The following is a 24,952-nucleotide window of genomic DNA, read 5'->3' as shown; positions in this document are numbered from 1 at the left end:
ACTGTGAAGTGTCCACAATTCCCAGCTCAAAATAAGGCTACAAGCTAACAAGCAGATGCATACAGCTGGCTTTATAAAAGACTTGGCAAAGTTCACTCTTTGTTCAGCTTTCTTATGATTAATCCTTACAGGATTTTTCTGAGTATTTTACACTGACCTTATTTTTACAATAACATTTAAATGGAGAAAAATAAATTAAATGCATACACATGACACAAATACAAAAATTGTGTTTCATGGCTTCTTTTTTTTTTCTTTTTTTCTCTTTTCTTTTTTAATTGTGCCATTAAAACCTCAGTGTCACCATTTCTAGAATTAAATATTGCAGATGCTACCCTTTACAGATTGAGTATAAGGAGGCATTAAGAAATGTCAGAAATGTTTACAAAACACGTGCTAAGTTAATGGAACAAAAAGCAAAAAGTAGATTTGATTTTGGCAGGCCAGCTAGAAAATATGTGAACGGGAAGAAAAGCAAACTTTGCAAAGTTTCCATTTGACTCTATACAAAAAGACTAGCATGTGGTTTTAAATATTACTGTGTTCGAATTTTGTGCTACATCATCAAAAGAAAATAGCTTTTACTTATGGATTTACAATCTAATTGGTCATAACTCAAAGAGACAGAAGGGAGGAAAGAAGGAGAAAGAAAAGCAAGGAGGGAAGAAAGAAGGAAGGAAAAAAGAAAAGAGACACAATGCTCAAGTTTTATATTAACATTAGCAAACACATATGAATGTCAAATAAATGCTAAATTCAACAATATTATAGATAAATGTATATATACATATGTATGTATGTACACATATGAATGCATATATGCATGCATACACACCTGTATGTGTGTGTATACAATTTTATAAGCAAAATCTCTTTGGAAGAACCAAATTTATTTCTATTTCTTTTCATTTGTAGGTTATATAATATATATATATATATATATATACATACATATATATATATATTATATAACCTATATAATTACTAAAAAGAGGTTCAATATTCAAAAATAATCCAAGAAGTATAATTTTGTCAGAATTATATACAAGAGTTTGAGTCAATTGATTCTGCACAATTTTTAATGAAAGAATATTCCATTGAGAAATCATTCACTGTGAAGGTAAGTCAGTGGTCACCATTTATATCAAGCTAGCTGTGTGACAGTTAAAAATTTTTTAAAACTATGATCAGGAATATAGTTAGGAATATAGTTAGAAAAACAGTGATACATAAGACAGCAGAAGTTAAAGTTGTAGATTCAGCTCAAATGACCTCTCCCCTAAAAGACCCATGTTAGCAGCCTGGCCTGCTTCCTCTAAACAAGCCTGGAAGTTGTCCTATACCTCCGATAGGACACCTGAATCTTTTGGCTCACATTGCAATTATTAATATAACCTCATATGGCTTATTGCTCCAATCTCCTAACCAGTCTCTCCACTGATTGTGTTCCTCTTTAATTGGTGGTCCTGACACTTGAGAGGCGTGCTGAAGGCAGGAAACCGCATCCTGGCGAGTCCCCACCTCCAGAGTTTTTGCTTCAGTAGCCACTAGTCTAATATTTTCTCTACCAGGGAGACAGCGAGGATTTAAAATCAAACACCCAAGGATGTTTAAAGAGTTCTAATGTCATAGATAGTCTCCACTCCCAGGTGCTTCCATTCATAATGCAGGTCTCTACTGCACCAATTTCTTACCAGTCTCTTCCTTCAGGCTTCAGAGAAACTCATATTAAACTGTGTTTGGAATTCTTAAATGTAATAGGCTTTCTTTCTCTTCAGGACCTTTATGTTGCTTCTTTCTGGAATGCTCATTTTCTCTGCTACCTGGAGTTTCAGGTATCAGGTATTTCTTTTCAGGAAGCCTTTCTGTTTCTGTGGGAGGTGTTGCTCCTATGCATCCCACAGTACGCTCTTCCTGTTTTAGCCAAGCAGTAAATCATTAGTTCCTCACTCAATTATAGAGTCTTTGATGGACAGAGGCAGCATCTGTTGAGATCACTACTATCCATATAGGACTTAATATGTACCAGCTGCTCAATAAACATTTATTTGTAGAATGAGTGAATAATTTAATGAATGGATGCCCTGGCCAGCCTATCTGACTGTAAGCTTATGGAATACAGAATTGGATGTCTGAATCTCTGTCTCTTTCTTTTTTTGTGGTAATATTAGATCTTAAAAATATATTTTTATTGATTTCAGAGATGAAGGGAGAGGGAGAGAGAGAAACATCGATGATGAGAGAGAATCATTGATCAACTGTCTCCTGCATGCTCCACACCAGGTATTGAGTCCTCAACCCAGGCATATGCCCTGACCGAGAATGGAACTGTGACTTCCTGGTCCATAGGTCGACACTCAACCACTGAGCCACTCTGGCTGGGGTCTGTCTCTTTCATAGCATCCAAAATAATTCCTTGCATGTGGTAAGCACTGATAGGGGTGGTTTTGCTAAAAGAAGAGATGGGTAGATGTAGGGAGGGATGGAGAAAGGTTAGCAGATGGATGGAACAGGGACACTTGGAAATAAGACACACAGTCAAATACCTAGAAGTAGGTACAGTATTTGAAAAAGCTAAGTGGAATCTTCTTATATTTACTAAAAGAAAAGAATAAACTTTCTAAGAGATTCACTGAAACTGGCCCATAGAAGGAAAGCCGTGGCATGTATCTATCAAAAACATTGAAAAATAAATTTTTGGGCAGTTATTCAGTCATCTGAAAGTTCAAGATTACAAAGCATGAAATCTTACTAGAAAAGGATTCCTGGAAGATGGATAGGGAGAGATGTTCCCAACAGAAACATCCATATTAATAGAGGAAATGGCAATATCGCATGACATTTATGTAAGTAAATGCCTAACACGAGAATATTCAGATGCTGGCTTCAGCTGAGGCTGCCATCTGGTAGGTCACAGTGTGGGAAAAACAAGAGCAGTGGCACAGGGGAATAAATCATGGGCCTGAGAACTGGAAAATCAGAACTCTGTTCTTGATTTTAGCTGCTGAATGAACTTGAATGTGCTGAGTACTTTAGTTTTTTTCATCGATGAAGTGGGGCTAATAAAATCCTCAGTAAGACAATCCAGTGATAAACAATATTGGTGAATGCTGAAAGCCCTCTGGACATGTTACTATTTGGAGGAAACCTCAGACACTGCTTCTCCCTAACCCCAGTTTCTCCCTGTATTCAAGTATGGCTAAACTTCCTGTTATTTTTGAGGTTTAATGGAGTCCTGTGTTTTATGTAAAACTGCATTTCCCCAGCTGCTGAGCACAGTGATTATTCTTGCCTTCAGTGAGAAATTCTGCAGATAACAGAAATAATTAGAATTGAGCAGCTGCTAGCTTCCCCATTTCTTAAACAATTATGAATGGTTTCATTTTGTGTATTATTTGCTGTTCTTACATTCTCTTTTCCTGCAGCCTAGAACTAAAGACTTTCTGTTATAGAGCTATAGAGATTCAGACTGCCATTAAGGAGCAACAGAGCTTGTAGTTGGCCCACCCTCCCACAAATACGGCAAAAACAAAACTAAACAAAAAAACATTGAGCAGGGAAGACAACTTAAACCAGCAACCATCCCCAAAATGCAGTGCAAGAATGGGGGAGAGGGTGGAAGGAAACCTGGAGAAAAGCATTTAGCACACAGGAAAGATGGCCCGAGCCTCAGAGGGAACTGAGCAACAGAAGCAGGCAATAATACATTAGCTCCTCACTCAATTATAGAGTCTTTGATGGACAGGGGCAGCATCTGTTGAGATCACTACTATCCATACAGGACTTAATACGTACCAGCTGCTCAGTAAACATTTGTAGAATGTTTGCTGATAAATAACCTGGGCTTTCCCATAAACCTCTGGCAACTCTATGGTTGTCTTTGGCTCCGTGGCTTCTCCGGCTGGTGAGTCTCGCAGAGCAGAGCGTTTACTCTCTGCCAGGCAGAGCTTCTCACTGGTGGCTCTGCTCATGTGGTTCCCACAGCCTGGCATACCTTTTCTTTCCACTTCCTTTCCCAGTATCTTCAGCACCTCGATGGAGATGTCTCAGACCCTTCCCGGGGGGAATGGGGGGATATCTGTTCTGTCCTCATGTCTGTAATCAGACCCAAACCTCATTATATCAAGAGTCTCTGTTTTATCTCTCCAGGCTCATCTGAGCTTCTTGAGAACAGGGATCTCATTTTCCTTCATGTTTGCATGGTTCCCTGCCCAGCGTTTCTGCCACCTGGTAGATACTTTATACATGTTGAGTGGCCTCTCAGCCTTTGGATAGGAAGGCTGTTTTTAAAAAGAGAGAAATGTGTGACTCATTGCCACCTGACATCATGTAGTGCCACCATCATTACCTAACATAAGACTGAGTACATTTCCGTTTTATTAGGAGCATCCTCTGTGTTTATGGAAGCTCGCATATGGCCTCCTTTAGATTCATAAGTAGCTGTTCTCTCCTCATGTTACTACAAAGTCAAAGCAATAAAAGCATTTCACATCACACACTTGGCATTAGATTAGCTCAGTGAGAACATTTTCCATATAAAGATCAATGAAGAAAAATCCAGAGCAATTACTAATTAAATGGAGAGAAAATGCTTTTCTGATTCAGAGCCAATTGATCATTTTCAGTTGTAAGACGTTCCAGCATCTCCATCCAGCAAAGTGCCCTGATTTTCATGGAACTAAAGATGTTAAATTTTTAGAAAGAGTTGGGGGTACCCGAATCTAAGGGATGGATTTAGGGCAGGAAGATGTCCAGTATTTGGCTTGTATAGTGCTTTGCCTAGAGTAGTAGGCATTCAACAGAACCTTAAAAATATAAGATCTGAAGAAAGATGTTTTTTAAAAACCTGTTTTGGCTGTGCTAACGTAGTCTGGGTGATTTCAAATTGAAGCTACAAGATACATTCATCCTTCAGCCAAGTCACTAATGACAGTGCACCATGACATATGCTGAATTGTAGAAATTATGATGCTATTTGTGAAATTATACCCACCAAATAACACTCTCGTTTTTTAGGAATAACTAAGTAAACAATAACACAGGCAACTTTACCAAAATTGCATCCTATCACAATTTGTCAACAGAAAGAGAAATATAGCTTAGATTTTGTTTTTCACATTTTTCCTACTTTATTATCTCCTCAAAATGTTTTTGTCCTATATCCAATGCTATTAGGGCCACATTGCTCACTTTTAAGTAATGAGGAACAATCGTTTAACTAGATTTCAACTAATGTCTAAAAATATAAGATCTGAAGAAGTTTGTTGTCTCTCCCGGTACATCCAGAGAAATTCAGAATTCACCAAAACATTTTTAGAGACTCAAGCAAAGCAAGTGAATGGGAATGATGGTCATGCCTATGGGATTAACCCACATGGCAATAGTTTCCTGGAGAGGTGCTTATTTCTTCACTAAGAGTAGAATGTACAAGGACTGGATTGTGGTTGAGAGATGCCTGGGAAGTACACAAGTAGAATGGAGGATCCTATCTAATAAAAGAGTAATATGCAAATTAACCATCACTCCACGACAAAAAATGGTGGCGCCCATAGCCAAAGTCCTCTCAGCCCCACCGGAGTCCCCCAGTCTCAGGGAGGGCTGCCGCTGAGAGCCTGCAGAGTAAGCAGGCTGGCAGAATGCTGCCCAGAGGCCCTCCTGACCCATTATAAAAAACAAAAACAAATTCACTCCCCACGGCCCGATCCCCTCCCAGCGGGGGCAGCCTGGGGTCTCAGCCTGGGAGGGGTGCGCACCCCCACGGCAACCCTCTGCCAGCGGCGGCAGCCTGGGCTGGGCTCTCAGCCTGGAAGGGTCGCACACCCCCACGGCACAATCCCCTCCCAGCAGCAGGAGCCTGGGGTCTCAACCACTGAGTCACACCAGCTAGGCAGATATGGAGGAATCTTAAATGTTTCTTTTTAAAAAATATATATTTTATTGATTTTTTACAGAGAGGAAGGGAAAGGGATAGAGAGCTAGAAACATCTATGAGAGAAAAACATCGATCAGCTGCCTCCTGCACACTCCCCACTGGGTATGTGCCCCCAAACAAGGTACATGCCCTTGACCAGAATCGAACCTAGGACCCTTGAGTCTGCAGGCCAATGCTCCATCCACCTAGCCAAACCAGTTAGTGCTGTCCAATATATTAAAGAAAAAACCCTATCTAATAAAGAGGGAATATGCAGGGAAGGGCATTTGGGTGTGATGGGGTTGTCAGGGGAAGGCACTTGGGGACGATCGGGCTGGCAGGGGAGCAGTTAGGCGTTGATCAGGCTGGCAGGGGAGTGGTTAGGGGGTGATCAGGCTGGCTGGCAGAAGTGGTTAGGGGCAATCAGGCAGGCAGGCGAGCAGTTGGGAGCCAGCAGTCCTGCATTGTGAAAGGGATGTCTGACTGCCGTTTAGGCCCGATCCCACGGGGATTAGGGGCAATCATACAGGCAGGCGAGCAGTTTAGGACCACAGGGATGAGGCCTAAACCAACAGTTGGACATCCCCCGAGTGGTCCCAGATTGGAGAGGGTGCAGGCTGTGCTGAGGGACAAATTTCATGCACTGGCCCTCCAGTTCTTAAATAACTCTTTAAGGAGAATTCCTAGGAATGTAACTGTGGGAGGCCTAGGAAGTGCTTACTTATAAAAATTTTGGTAAATACTCTACTTTTCTCTGCAAAAAAAGAGGAACAATATATTCTTTCTATTCAGTTTAGGAATTCCATTTTACTTTTCTTCTTTTTTTCTTTATTTGTGTTTATATTTCATTTAAAATTACTTTTATTTATTTATTTTTGTTTGCAAGAAATGGTAGAAAGTTTAAATTTGTTCATGATATTTAGAAGCTCAGAAAACCTATTCTCCACATATTTGCTAGCTAATTCAAATTATTTTTTAAAAATTTTAATCTTAATATGCAAAAGTAACAATTTAATTGTCATGTATTGAATATCTATGTCATACACATGGTTTTATATGTCTATGGCATCTTTGTATTTCTTTTCTTGGAAATTCCTGGGCTGCCTATTCATCTGTTAGTGCATTCATCTTTTTTTTTTTTAATTGACAGAGCTTCTGTATATTAAAACTATTAATTTTTTGCTACCATCTGTCCAATAAATATTTTTACTAGTTTTCCATTTGTGTTTTTTTAGTTATCTTTACAGTATTTTTATTTTTTTAAAAAGACTTATTGCTGAGTAAGTAATACACAACTTTTCCATTAATTTTGCTAACATATTGTATTATTATATACTAGAGGCCTGGTGCATGAAAATTCATGCACTGGAGGGGAGGTCCCTCAACCTGGCCTGCCCCCTCTCACAGTCCAGGAGCCCTCAGGGGCGGGAGGTGATCAGGGGAGGCGACGCCCCATCACAGCTCTGCTGCTTGCCTGTGCCTTGGGCCAGCCCTATGGGGGACTCTGGAGGCAGGCACGTGGAGCAGCCAGGCCCAGGGCAGGCCTGGCCTTGTCACGCGCCTGCTGCTCCAATGGGGCTGAGGGGACTGGGCGCTGCCATCTTGTAGCTGTGGGTGCCACCATCTTTGAGGGTGGGACAGTCAATTAGCATATTCCCTCCTTATTGTCTGTGGGCGTCACCAGCTTTGTGATGGTGTGATGGTCAATTAGCATATTCCCTCTTTATTAGATAGGACTAGCAATACTTAGTTTCACTTTGGGACTTTATGATCTGTTTTATTATCTCTTTGTTTTTATAGTAGTGCAATAAAATGGTATTATTTTCTCTTTCTTTTATAGAAAGGTATTAATCTGTTCTAATGATCTTTAGAGTTATGTTTCCTATCAGTACCTTTCCCCCTACCTTATTGCATACTTAAAATTTTTTGGTTATTCTTATTCATTTATTATTTCAAGTAAACTTTTCAACAATTTTGTAAAGACCACCATCACCAAAGTCATATGAAAATTTTGATTAAGATTGTATTAAATTATGAAATAGTTTAAACAGAATTGACACATGTAATATAGTCTTAATTTCTGATAATAAATTATGCTTTCTAGTTTATTCACATAAACTTTTATATCATTTAATAAAGTTTACAGTCTAGGATTTTTGTAGATTTCACTTTAATATTTACTTACAACCAAAATTTATTATGTGGCATATCTAGCACAAAATGAGAATAATCTGTGCAAATGCTCAGGCTTCCTTGTAAAGTTGACTAGTGTTGATATTGTTTATATGTCTCTGTAAACTGTAAACCCTTTCCTGTTTTTGCTATTGCCCAGCAAGAATTCAAGAGCTATTGGCAAGTCTAATGTAATTATCACATATGAACATCTGCATATTACAAAAAAGCTATAGAAAGTCCCCTCTTTATAAAAACACTTTAAAAATGTCATTGAAAAGCTACTTGTAGATAAATGTTACATTTTTTTCCCTCTTTTAATCCTCACCTAAGGATGTGTTTTCACTGATTTTGGAGAAAGAGGAAGGGGGGGGGAGAGAGAGAGAGAGAGAGAGAGAGAGAGAGAGAGAGAGAGAGAGAGAGAGAGAGAAACATCCATGTGAGAGAAACACATCAGCTGGCTATCCGCCTTCCCCACATACACACACATGCACACACACATACACACACCCACATTCCAACCAGGGATTTAACCTGCAACCTTTTGGTGCATGGGAGGATACTCCAACCAACTGTCTCATTTGGGTTTGGGGCTTGCTAACTTAAGGTGCATTACTATTTGTCATAGAAATCTTCCCCAGTTTATACTTTAATTCAGCACATGCATGGTATGGCAGAACCTAAAGAATTTGCTGCCTAAATCCTCACCCCACTGTCCTAAAGCCCTGGTGACTTTTTTTTTTTTTCCTGGTGACTTTTGATTTGGCTTTTTTTAACTGTCCCATGGCTAAATTAAAACAAAACAAAACTCTGCCCTGCAATCTACTTCCGCTTTACAACTACTTTCCTTGCTACAAGTACATCTTCATCTTTACCAGCACAATAAAAACTGGATGAAAATGCAGAATAGTAAGAGAAAAAATAAATGAGATGTGTTTCCCCTTTCCACAGACTGCCAAACAAGATACATTGGGAGATTAATTTTTGTTTTCATGTGATCATAGCTTTGGGAAGCTGTAGCTTAGAAATGAATCACTTCCCCTAACTGTAACGTGAGAAGATTCTGCTGAGAGACACAATGCCACTCTGAGAATGGCAGGGAGCACGGGGTGTCTGGATGAGACCTGTCCAGAATCCTAATGTGTCTGAAAAACCCCAGTGTTATTCGGTGCCCGAGTGGGTGGCTAACCTGGAAGAAAGATTAAAGCCTACATCCGAAGCTCCCAGAAATCACCTTCTGGATGTGTCATCGTTGAAAACATTTTCTTTCCATGCTGTAATTTGAAAATGAGCTGGCAAAGGACAAGAAGTACACCATAAATCAAAGCTGCAGGCAGGGCGCAAGCCAGAGTCAGGCCATTGTGATAAGCATTTCCCCAGCAAAAACCCAGTTCATCAGAATTCAACTGGATGAATACAATCATTACTATGAACACTTGAAGACAAAATGCTTCTGATTTCTCGACTAGTGCTTTTACTCGGAATTAGACCTCTGTGAGAATAAGCATCGTACTCCCAGGAACTCCAGGCACATAACGATGCATGAATAATCCACTAGGGGAAGAGGTGGAAACTTGCATCTCAGTGAAGAGCCAGGTTTCTTGTCTTTTTCATCTAAACTCTGTCACTTACTGAAGGAAACTAGCAGAAGCAATTTTCTTCATGTCTCCCCACCCCAAAACATAGGAAAACACAGTAATTAAAAATAGCCAAATCTGCCTTATCTCTCAAGTAAATTGAAAAAAACTGCCACATGCTGCCTACGGGTTTAGTTTTTATCAAGGGCAGTAAGAACTCTCTGGACAGCCAGAGAGATTCCAGCAACCCGTGGCCCTGGTCAGAATACAGTTATTAGCATTGAAGGTGGAGGGCCATGCAGAGGGCCTTGGGGACCCGTCTTTCTGTCTGTACCCTGTAGTCACCTCTGAAGAGGGCCTGGTGGAGCCTTCCATTGTTAGACCTGAGGCATATCCACGATGCTGTTCTGAACTAGAGACTAGCAAATATTTTCTGTAAAGAGCCAGATAGTAAATTTAGGCTTTGCGGCCCAAATAACAGATAGCAAATGACTCTTCCACATAATTTTCTCTCATATATTTGAAACCAGAAGTATAGCTATGTTGTTTTCCATGACTCTTCTCTTCTCTGGGATAATTATTCCCAGTTTATTCAGGTATTCTTCATTTAATATGGCTTCTCTGGAGACCCTTTACCTTTCCCATCACTTTCCTCTGGATAGTTGTTAATGTCCCTAGCAAATGTAGGACCCAGAACTGAAATTGTTAGTAAGGATAAAACTAAGAAATAAGAAATAATCTCCTTCATATGTGGATCCTCAATATGTATTAACAAAAACTAAATTAGATTAGGAGTCAACAGAATTTGTTTGTAAATGGCCAGACTTTCAATATGTGAGGCTTTGAGGTCCATGAAGTTCTGTTGCAATACTCAGTTCTGTTGTAGCATGAAAGCAGCCATAGATAATACGTAAATGAATGGGCATGGCTGTGTTTCAAGAAAACTTACAAAAGCCGACAGTGGGTTTTGATTTGCTAATTCCTGCATTAGATATTTATATGCTTTTAACTCTTAGATTCTTTTCATATCATGCTTCTACGCTATAGACCTCCATTGTTTACTTTAAAAAGAGGTTATTTTTACTCCTGTTAAAATATAGTATGATTTTATTTAGCCCATACATCTAATATGCCACAGTTGTTTGGATTCTGACTGTTAGTCATTACATGTAAAGGGCCCTCTTCTCTACATCATGCCACTTGCATATCAACACATATGTCCTTTCTTTATTCTAATGCACACTATTGGTAAAAATTTTAAATGGGGCAAGGCCAAGGAAAGAATCTTTTGTAATGAAACACCAAGTTACTAGAAATATATTAATAAACATTGTTTGGTCACATTTCTTCAACAAGATATTATATATTAATTTTCCCAGCCAGCCTATATTTTCACATCATAATAACAAGAAACTGTCAAATATCTTAATGGACTGCAATAACAATATCTATGTCACTCTTCTAATATTATAGTTTATTAACTGAACAAAAGGATCTTAATTGAAGCTTTCTTTGTAACCCAGTATGAAATTGCTCAGTATGCTGGTATGTACATTTTTCAATTTTCCTCACAATGCAAAACTAAGTGTAATGTTTAAAATTTCAAGAAGTCAAATTGCAGCTTATACAATGAACAAGTTTCTAACAGGTATATAGAATTAGAATGGATTGTGCCATAAGAAATGGGGTTTCCACTCGACTGTATTCAGAAGATGAAGGATAATATTTGAGGATGACTTAGATTCATGTATCAAATAAATAGTGGAATGGATGACAAATAAGACCATGTCTGTGTCTCAGAGTCATGAATCTAAACATTTATTTGGCCAAATAACGATCAAGGACTTAGCAAGGCAACAGCCCGTTGTCTCTCTACTGATATCTTCTAGCTGGAAGGGAGGTTAAATACACAGCAGATAGCTACAGCTCCTACCTTGCTTTCATTATCAGTCCTTTTCATCTACAGCTCCTGAGATTTACTGGCAGTGGCCCCAGAAGATAGGGTATAGAATGAGATTTAATTTCTGACAGTCTGAAAGTCATGAAATATTTATTTTTACACAGGAAAAGAAGTGAAATAATTTATTTATTGCTCTTATAAGAAATATAGCCATTTAAATTATGCCCTTTTTCTAAACAGGATTATTCCACAAAGGACACCAGATAATCACTCTTTGTACTTCATTTAGAATATTTCCCTGATTAACACTTGTTTCAAGGATATTGCACTATTTTGATTAATACCACAATTGTCTGTACTGTGTGTAACATTAAAATGTGAAAGTTTGACTTATGATTATGTATAAGACTCTAACTTAGACAATTATTTCTCAAAGCTATTTTCATCAAAAACCCATTCATTGGGTGAAAAGAGATTTTTCTAAAAATAAAATAAACAAAAATACAATCATTATCTATGCCCTAAAATTATGACAGCATTAAAAATGAACATAAAGCACTAGCTGATTTGGCTCAGTGGATAGAGCATCGGCCTGCAGATTGAAGATTCCTGGGTTTGATTCCGGTCAAGGGCACATGCCTGGGTTGTGGACTCGGTCCCCAGTGGGGGGCATGCACGAGGCGGCCAATCAATGATTCTGCCTCATCATTGATATTCCTATCTCTCTCTCCCTCTCCCTTCTTATCTGAAATAAATAAAAATATATATTTAAAAAAAAGAAAAGGAAAAAATGTCAAAAAATATTGAAAAAACACATGAAAACATGACTAAAATGCAGCATGAATATAGTTTTATCTGCTTGATTGCTTATTTTTAAAATTTATATAACATGTTAGACACTTGGCAGCGTATCTTCTACCATTATTTTTATTATCCACGATTAATCATGGTGTACATTTTCTGTTGGGTAAAATCTTTTTTACTGTTTTCATTAATATTTTCTCCTCCTCCCACCAGAAACCTGTACCTAAACTCTTCAGTGTTGCTGCAGATCAGAGAAGTCATTATTCATAAGTTTTATGCATAGAGTTTGGGGTTTGATTCTTGTCATAATGACAATGATGGGGTGGAAACGAGGAAGAAATCATGCAGAATGAGAAGACTATATAACTTCTCTACTGATTTTGCCATGTCTTTAATGAGTAGAACATCATAATTTCTAAGAATGATGAACATGATTCTGTGAGCATTTATCATTCTCTATGCTCAGAACAACCTTACTCTACTTTGGAAAAACTGTTTCACCCTTCCTCTGATCATGTGGCCCAGTGGAGGCTGACAGGCACAGTTCCACTGTGGGTACTGTACTTTCTTACCCTAGTGATTATATAGAGCATGGGTAGATGACTCAGGTTCTACCAACTTGAATTTATTCCAGGACTTTATGAATTAGGAGACATCTCTTAAAAAAGAGACCTGCAATCACCACTAAGAGCCATGAATCACAGTAAGTGGGCAAGAGTTAAGATGCTCTTGACTACAATCCAGAGGAAACATATAAACTCAAATTCATATAAATAAGGTGGCAGATGAGAGGTGACATCAGTGGGAAGGGTTAGGGTTAGGGAACCCTGATAGTACAGTCAATCTGAGGCTCCCTGTGTTGGCAAGTACATAATTTTGAATGTAGGGGTAGAGGTTGCAGCTCCAGATCCACATAGATTATCAAGAAAATATGGAGAGGGTGACATGGGTGTGGGTGAAAACAAGGTCCTAAGAGACTGAAAGAAGACATACAGCTAGAATCAGCAAAAGGGGTATAGGGAGGAAATGTGAGACTGAGACTGGGCTCAGCTATTGCATTCTTTTTCATGGTTTAGTTTTCAGAGCCAATAAAGTCTCCCTTTTCTACTTAAGCCATAGGGTTGGATTTCTGTCACTTGCTAGTAAAACTCTGGAATAATAGATGTATTTAAAGAAAAACACTACTCCAAGTGGCTTAAGTAATTATAACACTGAAAATAGGAATATATTGCATGGCGATGAGTGAAAGTGAAGATACAAGAGTGCTGTATTTCAATATCATTGGCCAGAAAGTTGTGAATGGATAATTAAAGCTCAAATACTTAATACAGTTTTGAAACTTGAATAAAAATGTCCGATAGGATCAAAGCTCAGAATGTTCAGGAAGAATATGACTGTGAATTATCAAGGCTGATTGACTAATCTCTCTGTTTTAATGCCGTGAGCAAGCTCTTAGATTACAGCTGCTGAATTCTTTTCTAGGCCGCAGAAGAAAGGAGCCCAAACTCTTTTACCCAAACAGAATAAAGCAGCCCAAACAATAGATATTTTTTCACATGTATAAAATTGGTGCTTATGTCAGTTTTTGAGAAATGAAAATTTCTTTTTGCTGACTATTATTTTCTTTACTAAACTTTTTAAATTTGATGTATGTTTAAAAAAACCTTTAGATATTTTTGCTGTTAATAAAATAGTTTAATCTAGTGAAATAATGCTAGGAATTTTCATTACATTTTTTCAAAAACTATATGGAAGGGGTCACGGTTATAAAATTTATTATTTTAGTATCTATTAAAATGTGCCTGAGGAATGTAATTATAAATTATTGACTTATAGAATTATTTCCTTTAGGCTACAATTAATTTTAAAGAATAATTTACTTGAATTGTATGTCTTTACCCTCCAAGAGGAATCCATATATCTTAAATTGACCTGATTCATTTTCTAATAAATGGGTATATAATAACTTCCTATCCCTACACAAGTAAATAAAAATGAAATGAAAGAGATGAGTAAAGTATCTTTGTTGACAAAAGAAAATGCACAGCATACACAACCATTGACCTGATTCTAAATGATTGCTAGAATGAGCAATCACTGACAAGTGAATAGATTAATGCATAGATGCACTCAGACACACACAAAACAGAAAGACTTGTTACGGATAAAATTTTAATGAACTATGGACGTTCTATAAAAGAAAATTATCATCCAAAAGTATCTGGATTAACTGGAGATCGAAATCTAATTCCTAAAAAGATTTGTTTGTATGTGTGTGTTTTAGAGAGAGAGAGATAGCAACAGAAAGACAGCTGAGAGCTGCCTCCTCTTGTGGACAATTGCTCTGGGCAATGATCCATCTTACCTGGAATTGTACAGCAGTCCCCAAGCTAACAGGGAAGACTCTGTGGTGCATTCATGTTCCAGGACTGCCTCTGGGGTCAGCCTGAAGCTAAAGGCTGGTTAACTCCAAATCTCGCTCAACTTTCTCCTGCCATCCTGCTTCCCTCACTTTCTTTCTCCTGAGTCAGTTCTCCCAATAAATCCCTTCCAGGAGCATCTGTTTTTAGACTGTGCTTCTAGAGAACCAGGCATAGGCATCATTTTCTGTCTGTCTCTGCACCTTCTCATCCAATAATAGTGTGAAATGCCTAAAATATTCTTAGTTGGTCCTCACTGTGCCCAGCCAGTGCTTTCTGAGTTCTTGCCTCCCCTTGGCTGCATCCCTTGAAGGCTTTTCCCACAAAAATGCCTGTATCTTTTATAGTTTTGTTTTTGTTTGTTTGTTTTGTTTTTTTGTCACCTGGTCTTTGACTTGGCTTTCGTATTGTGTTGGATTGGGATTGGGAGGGACACTATCTATCCTCGTGGACCTGGACAGGAATTTCAGAGATAACTTCATGCCCATTTCTTGGTTTTAGATCTGGTCTTTTGTGGACATAAAGAATAGCTCCTGCCGAAACTGGTTTGGCTCAGTGGATAGGGTCCCAGGTTCGATTCCGGTCAAGGGCATGTACCTTGGTTGCAGGAGGCAGCTGATCGATGTTTCTCTCTCATTGGTGTTTCTAGCTCTCTATTCCTCTCTCTTCCTCTCTGTAAAAAATCAATAAAATATATTAAATATATAAAAAAGAATAGCTCAAAAAAAAATAAAAAGAATAGCTCCTTAGCAAGTTTCTCACAAACAAAGACTGCTCATATCATCTAGAACAGTGAAAACTGACCCACTCAAACTGTGTCTGGGTCATTTTGCTGGAAGCCAGTTCTTCAAAAGCCAGTTCACCAAACAGGCAATCTCCAAATGACGGATTTGACAAAGTACTTGTTTCTATCACTATTTGGTTTTAATTGGCTGGTTCTCATTTGGTATTCAAAACAGGCCTAGGGGCACAAATAGAATATTCCTTATACAATTATTATGAGGAAAAATGCAAAGCAGTCAACTAAAATTAAATGCTTAGAAGAAATGAGCAATTTTATAAATTTATTATTCCAAGGATTATACATGGCTCCTGGGAAATTTTTGGCTAATTGACTTACATCTGTTAGATATCTAGTCTATATATTATTAATTTATTTTTGAATTTTTCAATATTTTTTAACTAATTTCCATCCTTTCATAATCATTTAAATGTCTTTAATGTTGAAAACATTGGGAGTTAATCCACCCTCAAATAGGTCCAATTTCCTGTCATTTTCTCTAATTATTAATATAAAAATCACTTCCAAATTAAATTTTAGTACATCCTGTAAGTAACTACTTGAGAAATCCAAGATAAATATTTTGCTTTATCCCTTAAGAATTTTTTTTCTCTTAGATTTGGGAATTGCATTCTTGTCCACTAATGATGGAAATAAAAATTACTACCAACTGTCTTGAAAACAGCTTTGGAATATGTATCAAAAGATTTTTAAAAATGACCTTGCCCTTTAAGACATTAACCCAAGTTTTTAAAGAAATAATCAGATGTGAGGACAAAGACAAATGCAGCACTTTTATGAAAATTTAAATGAAAAGAGTAGAAGTAGGGCTCGTTTCGGAAATAGATGAACTCAGAATTTAATAATTGCCCTCAAGAATTCAGCCTTTCTTTGCCTCTAGAATTCTGTTCTGCTTCTTGTTTTTGCATATGGTGGCTCCCAGGACAATATTCCTGTCTTCAGTTCACCGACTCAATTGTGTTCAGACGCTCTTCCCTAAACAATTCCATGGCCACGGAGCAGAAATCATGATTAAACTAAGTAGGATCTACCTCTAGCCCATAGAGCAGAAACAACTCCACCCAATTCATGAGTTGAGAGTAAAAGAGAATTGGTGGTTCAAAAGAAATTTATCATAAGAAGGGAGAATGTCTTCTAGAGGACAGAAACTGAAGATAACCCCTCAATAATGATTTTTTAAATGTAATAAATTACTGTGCAGACATTAAAAGTCATATTGTTAAAAATATTTAATTCTGTGAGAAAATGGTTAGGTTAAAATGTTACATTTAGAAAGCTGGGAGAATAGCCAGTGTGACTGCTGGAGGCATTTTGACCTGTGAAGAAGGAAGAGTTAGATGAGCTCTAGCATAATGAAGGAGGGGAAAGATCTTTAGAAACAAAACTGGATAGATAGACAGAGGCAGATAACGAAGGGTCTTATAGATCATAGAACTCATTTTAGTCTTTTTTCCGAATTTAAGGAAAGGTGGCATGGCATGATAGGGGTTTTAGCAAGAATGTAGCATGATACAGTAAATATTTTTAAAGAACCGTGAGACGGACGTGTCGAGAATGGACTAGAGGGGAGCAAGTATAGAAGCAGGAACTAAAAATGCATCCTTGGAAAATCAGCGCACTGGTATCTGTTGAGTTCTATAGTTAATCCATATGCGGTGATCTTACTGCCCGTTATTACCTGCATTCTGCTGTTTGGCGTTCACCAAAGACACATCAATTCCTGGAGGGGTGGCATCCTTGTCTGTACCTAATATATTCTAGGCAACATGTGCTTGTGAAATCTTAATGTGTGTGAGCTTCAAGAAAAAGTTCAAGATTGCAAAGACTTTATAAGCATTCTATGTTTTGTTAAAACCACATCACTATATCTGAAATTTTTTTCTCTTAACAAATACTCCATTCAATAATAGTGATCCCATCTTATTAAACAGACCCTTTGGGTCTTAAATTATCAATTCTATACTTCTTGAGAAATTACTGAGCCCAGAGTATATTTATGAGAATGCCATCAGGAACAGTCTAAAAATAATAGCACTCAAGTAAAATTGACTTGAATTACAATGTTCTTTCTGGTGTTTTTCTATGATTCACAAATTTTTTATAGACAGATCCAACATAATATCACTAAAAAGATAAATGAAACAGTTTGTCTTCCACTGGTTCTCATAATGCCTAGATTGTTTTTCTGATATTTAAGTATACCTATAGTTAACATTTATACCCTCTATATACAATTTTGAGAACAAAAAATATTGAGATTATTTTTCTAAGTGAAAGCAGTGGGGACCTAATATTTAGCAAAGTGTTTTTATAATAGATACTGTTATTCCTATTTTTAAAAACAACAATGTAGGAAATGAGGAAATTGTTCAAGGTTATCTGCTAATTGGTGGATTTAACCTTCATCTGTATATACATTGACAAATCATCATTTAAAATTTTAGTGTTCCTGCTGTGGTTTCAAGTATTTTCAGTGAGCATTAAGCATCTTATATTCTCTAACAATAGATTAAATGCTTCTCTTCTGAACTCTTACAGCACTTATTTAAACCTCTGTCTTCTACTCGTTCTACCGCATTTTAACAACCTATTTACTTTCTGTCTCCCTCAAGGTCATATTTTCCTTGAGAACAGGGATAGTGTCTTGTTTCTTAGGCACATAGTAGACCCTTAATAAATGTTTTCAAATAAATGAATATTTACCCCTGGCTAGTGTCACTTAGTGGTTATAAATTTGGCCCTCATACCTAAGGGTCTTGGGTTGGATTCCCAGTCAAGGGCATGTGCCTAGGTTGCAGGTTCTCCATCCCTGCCACAGTTAGGATGTGTGTGTGGGAGGCAACTAATTGTTGTGTTTCTTACATAGATATCTCTCTATATATATCATTTCCTCGCTCTCTCTCACTCTCTCTAAAAATCAATGGGAATAAATATCCCTGGGTGAGGATTAACAACAATAAATAAGACATGAATGAATGAATGAATGGATGGATGGATGGATATTTAAAAGTATTTTTCCATTGTAGCCAAAGGGAACAGCAAAGCCTTGTCACTATGGAAAACAGTGAACTAGAATAACATAATTTGCTAGTAATACTTCATGGAAAGAAGAATTGGGACTATTTCAACATACACATATGCAATGTTTTGAAACATGACCATTATTGTACTGTTCTAAGGGACTGATCTCAAGCACATGATTTTGAAGGGAACAAAGTGGGGATGGGGGGGAAATGATGTGCCTATAGGCAAATTGGCATCATTTGTCTGTGGATAACATTTCAGCCAGAAGAGACTCAGGACTGTGTTGACATAGCCAAATATTATTTAATGCCACTTGTGGGCAATTCAGAAATTTCATAGAAAATATAGTTCTCAGGTTTCTTATTTAATAGCATGGGTAGTTGCCAGTGATGAGAAAAATGCCAAACCTATTTCAATTTTGAGGTTTCAAAATCTAATTTCCTCAAAATCTTATATTCCTTAAAAATAGTTGCTACTTAAGACTTACTTCATACACACATTTATACAAATAGTGCTAAAAACATTATCTACACAGATAACCCTAACAGCTTATTTTAATCTGAGTATTGTTTTGCATATGCAACCAAATTTAGTTTAGATGAATTTGGTTCTTTAGGAAAAATGTGATCTGTAGAAAATGAAAAGTGGATTTATTATTGGGATCCTAGAAAACTCAGGTTTTGATGTTGAAGGCACAACATTTAATTCAGCCAACAAAATACTGCACAGCAGTGTAATTAAGTTGAACACTTATTCAATTGTTGCATTTTTAATTTACTCAACAAATGCCTTTTAAATACTCACCTGATACTTTGAGTACTCAACTAAACAGATGTTGGGATCATAGAACCATGTAGTCCATTTTTCATCTCATGGTGATTTTGGTTAGATTTTATTTTGATCTGTTAGAATAAAATTGGATAGTTGGTTGTTATATGGATGTAATATTTTTTCTTACACAATAGCAATCAATCATGTTTCTTTATCCTACTGCTCTAAGTGACAAAGAAATGTCATTTAAGGTTTTTCTAGTAGCCGCTGAGGAAGTAATTGGCATTCAACCTCTGCCAACACTCAACTTACTCTTTCCCTTTTACTCTCCTTTCTTCTCCTAGCCTTTGAAGATTATTTGTTCACTTACCTTTTCTATTTCTCTATAGGTTATGATTTCTGGGGTATCTTGGATTAATGTGATTGACTGCTTCCTGTTAAGTATTATAAACAGCATGGGTTGATCAAAATCATGAAGACATTCAATAGGCAAAGTCTGTATCTGGTATGCTTTAGTTTAGTTTCCTCAATGTTTTCATGAGCTATCAGTCCTGGAGTGGGACCTCATGGTTCTCATGTTTTCTGTCCTTTGTCATCTCTGGGAGTTTCTCTGAACTAATTCCACTTACAATTGTATATTACTACGTTAGCTAGTATTGTTTCATGTATTTTACAGACTCAATTTCAGAACAGATCTCTTTTGTGCTGACTGACATGAGCAAAGGCTAGTGAGGAGAAAATTACAGAAAACAAAGCCAACACCACAGCTCCCTCTCTCTCCCTCTCCCTCCCTCCCATAGTTACTCTTCAAGATGCACACAATCCTCATCACCTTTTGTGCAGAGCTGGCCTCGAATTTTCTCTAGACTTATCCTAAAATGAGCACTGTTTTAACTAAATAACTTAATTTTTGTCAAATCATGTCACTTTGTCAGAGCAAAAGGCTCCTAGTAAGACACAATTTCTACCCCCTTTAATAATGTGTTTACCTCTACACCACACACACACACACACACACACACACACACACACACACACACACACACCTACCTCCTAATATTCTAATGTTTTTACTCGTAAGGCAACCTGCCACTGCAAAGATGAGTAAATAAAGTTTCTTGTAATCCTAAGCAATGGTCTGTGATTCCCCTGAAATATCAGGGTAACGGAATCTTTGGAGGGACAGGGATTCTCTGGGTTATCTGAAACTCCTTTCAAGGTATGTTTGCTCAGCCCCTGGAGGTTGCCACACACATTCATCCTCATTTGTTCGGTGGTTCCTTCGGTCAGCTTCCATAGCACCAGCCACAGCCCTGCATATTACTACGTTAGCTAGTATTGTTTGATGTATTTTAACTGTTGCTTTCTGGAGAGAGATTTCAGTTTAGATTTTGAAGACAAAAGAGAAGTTAATTTTTTAAAATTTAGTAATCAGAGGATAATTTTAAGGTAAACAAAGTTCATCTCTATCTCTTTAAATCACATTATTGTAGGTATAATTCAGGTCAGCAATCAAAGTAATAAGCACATTAATTATTATTTTTAGGTTTTTTTTGAAGGTTAAGAAAGAGTAATATGACAACTAAGAGTAAAATTACTGAGTTGCCAAATGGAACATCTCTAAGATGGATGCTGTAAAAGTCGGCTTAGTTTTCAAAATTAAATCGCTTAAGTTCTCAGAGCCTCAGCATGCTTAACTGTAAAGGAGGATAATGGTTCTGATGATTAAAAGAAATAATTTGTATTAAAGGCCCCTATAAAACTAATATCAATATTAGTTGTTATTTAGCAAATAATTTTAAATGACTAGTAAATGGAAAGTACGGTGCTAGCCCTGCTAGCAAACAGAATAGTAGAAAGAAATCAAGCCCCTTCTCCATTTATATATTGCATTCACGCTAGTGGAAGAGACAGAGGACATGAAATTTCTCAAACATAATGCAAGATAAATAATAAGAGGAGCTCTTCCAGAGGTACCATAAGCTGCTATGGTAACCAAGGCTTGGAGAGAGTAATATTTTAGGGGTTTCATGAAGGAGCTAATTTTTTTCTTCGTATTAAAGGGGAAGGAGTTATGGGGCAGGATAATAAATGTGACAATTACAACCAGCAAGCCAATAATATCAGATTGATAGGAGACCACAGCTGACTGGCTCTCAGCAGCCGACATACCCTCTATTGTCATTTTCAGAATAACGCTGAGACTGGCATAAGGGAAAAGTTTGAAGTGAGAAAAATGTTCACTCATGACATATGTACATATTGAATTGTTAAAGGCTCAGCGAGTTTTGATAGAGCTGGTAGAAATTAGGTTTCCAGATTTAAAAGACTATTCTTACAGAAAGTATTTGCCTTCATAAATAGCATGCCATTAGGCATACAGTATATTAATTAAAGCAATTTTTTTCTGTTGGCTATAAGGACACAGCAGCCTAAATTATATCTTTGGACACAGAGCAGAGGCTAGAAATAGATCTATTATAAACACATGATCACAAAAAAAACATCATTAGTTTATTCACTAATATTGCTTTGATTATTTAAACAAATTTTCCAATTGTAGCATGTGTATACAATGATTTCCTTTTCATTCATACTGAACTTTTCTCTCAGCTATTTGCTAAGAAGCAACCTTATTTCTGATTCTCTAAAAGCCCCGTCTGACTTACACAATATCTCCCTTAACAGTCCTTCGGTTCAGACAATTTGAATCCCACATGTGGAGAAAACGTTTATATGTGAAACTGATCTGCCCCTAACCAAACCAAGGGCACAGGCAACATCCTCCGGGGCCGAGATCAGGGCTGGGCCCAGAACGTGGAGGTGGGGCTCCAGGATGCTGTTTCCACTCCTGCTGCCTGTTGATTCCAGAATGTACAGATGCACATCATTGCTCACTATCATCTTAGGTCAGTGTATCCAGCATAAATCTGTGCATATGGCATGAACAGGTGAAACTGGACACCCCAAAGACTATCCTCAATTAAGAGCACTTCTAACTTTGAGGGGAGAGGAAATGCTGCCATCTAAAGTCAGACCATTGTCCCAGCCGGGGTGGAAGTGCATACGGAGTCAGATATTGCTGCGAGCAAACCTCTCTTCTTCCATTTGTGATGTTGGTCAGATTATTTAAAATGTTCAAATCTCAGTGGTCTTATGTTATCATGGAAATGATATTTCCAGCAGTAAAAGAGGGCTGTTGCAAATAGGAAATGGTGTAGTAAGTGGAAAGCACGTGGCAGAGCATCTGGTACAATGAATTTAAGCTAGCATGGTGAAAACTAAGTATAAGTGTAAATACCCTTTTAAGGACAGTGCTAACTGTAGGAAACACAGGACAAGAGATGGCTTCAGGGAAGTTATCTGGAGAATGACAAATGGGGGAGATGCCCACCTACTATTGAAGTGGACAGTATTTTACCCAGAAGTAGGCATTGCTTTAATGTTCTCTTTCTCATCACAAAAATTACATAAACTTTTTGTTACCAACTAAAGAAATAATTCTATTTACAAAGCCTTTTAAAATAAATTCTAGTGAAATAAGAACATCCCTGGCAATGAGTGTGGAGATGAAGCCAACTTTCTCTTTGACTTTGAGAAAATAACTGTCTTCCAGTTCCTTAAATTATGTACATCCATGACTAATTCTAATTAATAAGAACAATTTCATTATTTGAATACTTTTTGCCATTGTTCTTGGTTAAAATTATATAGTGTCTCCAAATAGTGATGAGTTATTAAAAGCTTTGGACTTCTCCATGTATTTCCTGCAAACACACACACACACACACACACACACACACACACACACACACACATCCCAATATGCTCAGAATGAAAATGTTAATGCAATCAGCATTAACATCTAAGAGTCTTCATTGAAAATTCAGAGAGACACTGTGTTGAAAATATATTAACCAGATATATCTCACTCATTGTTGCTCAAAGGACATCTCGTGGGGTGGGGGGGAATAGTGAGAAGAGAACTGGCTGACTAAAACCCTGAGAGAAATCATGCACAGAGGAAGTGTTCAATTTTCTTTGTTCTTCATGTGTTCTATAAATATTTCATGTATTTATTAGAGCTGTGTTATTGCTGGAAGCCAGCCTTCTCCCTTGTTTAGTTCTTCCCTCATCCTTGAAGGCTGGAAATGTTTGAAATATAGAGTCTGCATTCCAATGTGCATATTTCCATGTTTTGTTAATAGACAACACATGAAAATGAGAAATGAAAATTTCTTAAAAGGAAGGAAAAGGGAAATATTTAGGATGACTGGGAAGAAAAAAAGTCTCACAATCCCCGGGGGGTGACCTTGGAGCACTGGCCTTTATCAAAATTCTGTTGAAACTGTGAGTGGCTCTAATAGAAGCGAGAGTCAGCTTTTTCTTCTCACAGCTGTTTGCCTCTTTGGCCCATGTGGCAGGAGAGTCATGGTCGGAGGGGCTGCAGCAGAGAGCTGCCTGCGGGGGGTTCGTCACCAGTTGTATTTACTTCACTGCTCAAAGGTCAGGTTTCCTGTTTAAATAGTATGCATCTTTGAGGGCAAGGGACCACTATTGGAAACATCAACAAAACCACCCCGTTCACTAACAATTTAAACCCAGGAGCTGGAATAATGGAAGGAATCAATAAACCAGAAGTCAACATGACTTTTCTTCCCTTTGGGAGCCTGATGACCCTGTTGTGTCCATCTTGTCTGAGCTGTGCAATGAACAGAAACAAGTGGAGACATTCCACCTGGTCTTTGGAGGACACAGCCTGCAGCTTCTCTGTTTCACTTATGCACATAACAGAGACTATCTGCCATCTCGTTTCCTCTGTACATAATGCCACATGTGATCTAGAACAGAGCACTGATAAGTTGAAAAGTTCGCATTTGCTTCACGTGGGGGGAGGGGTAGTGCAGTACAAAAGTGGATACCAAAACCAACCCACACAAATTAAAAAGTGCAAAAATCGATGCATTCCACGCTGTGCCGGGTCTGCTGTAGAAAGGACCCCTGCTGTTTAATATGTGCCAGCAATGTGATAGGCATTGGGCGTAATTTATCTCATTTACCCACAAACAATTTATGAAGGAAACTTAGGCTCAGAAAGGTTGAGTCCTTGTCCAAGTTCACAGAGCCAGCACATGTGGAAGCCTGAATTCCAACCTCTGCTTGTCCGATTTGGCACCAAAGCACTTAGCCACTATACATCCTCCAATTAGAAATTATATGGCTTTACTTGTTTAAGAACAAACCTGGTTCAACCCCTATTACCAGAGTTCTACTAAACATTTGTCTTCACTGATTGACACACTAATATCCTGGAATCATAGAATCACAGACCGTCTAGGGTACTTAATGCTAGTATTGTAGTCCAATGCCCAGTCTTCCAGACTGAATGCATTGTGAATTGAAGAATGTGCTAAGATTTTGCTAGGAAAACAGCTATAAACCAGGACTGGTCCCACAAACTGAATGTTTGTTCATTTTCTTGTAGTTAATCTTGGCCAGTCATCTTTTATGACTCTTTGAATTTTCTAGCATTATACCAATATTAAGAACTATAATTTAATGCTTGCTTCT

Source organism: Cnephaeus nilssonii (genome assembly GCF_951640355.1).
Source record: "Cnephaeus nilssonii genome assembly, chromosome: 5".
NCBI classification, from domain to species: domain Eukaryota; kingdom Metazoa; phylum Chordata; class Mammalia; order Chiroptera; family Vespertilionidae; genus Cnephaeus; species Cnephaeus nilssonii.
Note: the sequence above shows the minus strand (reverse complement) of the source record.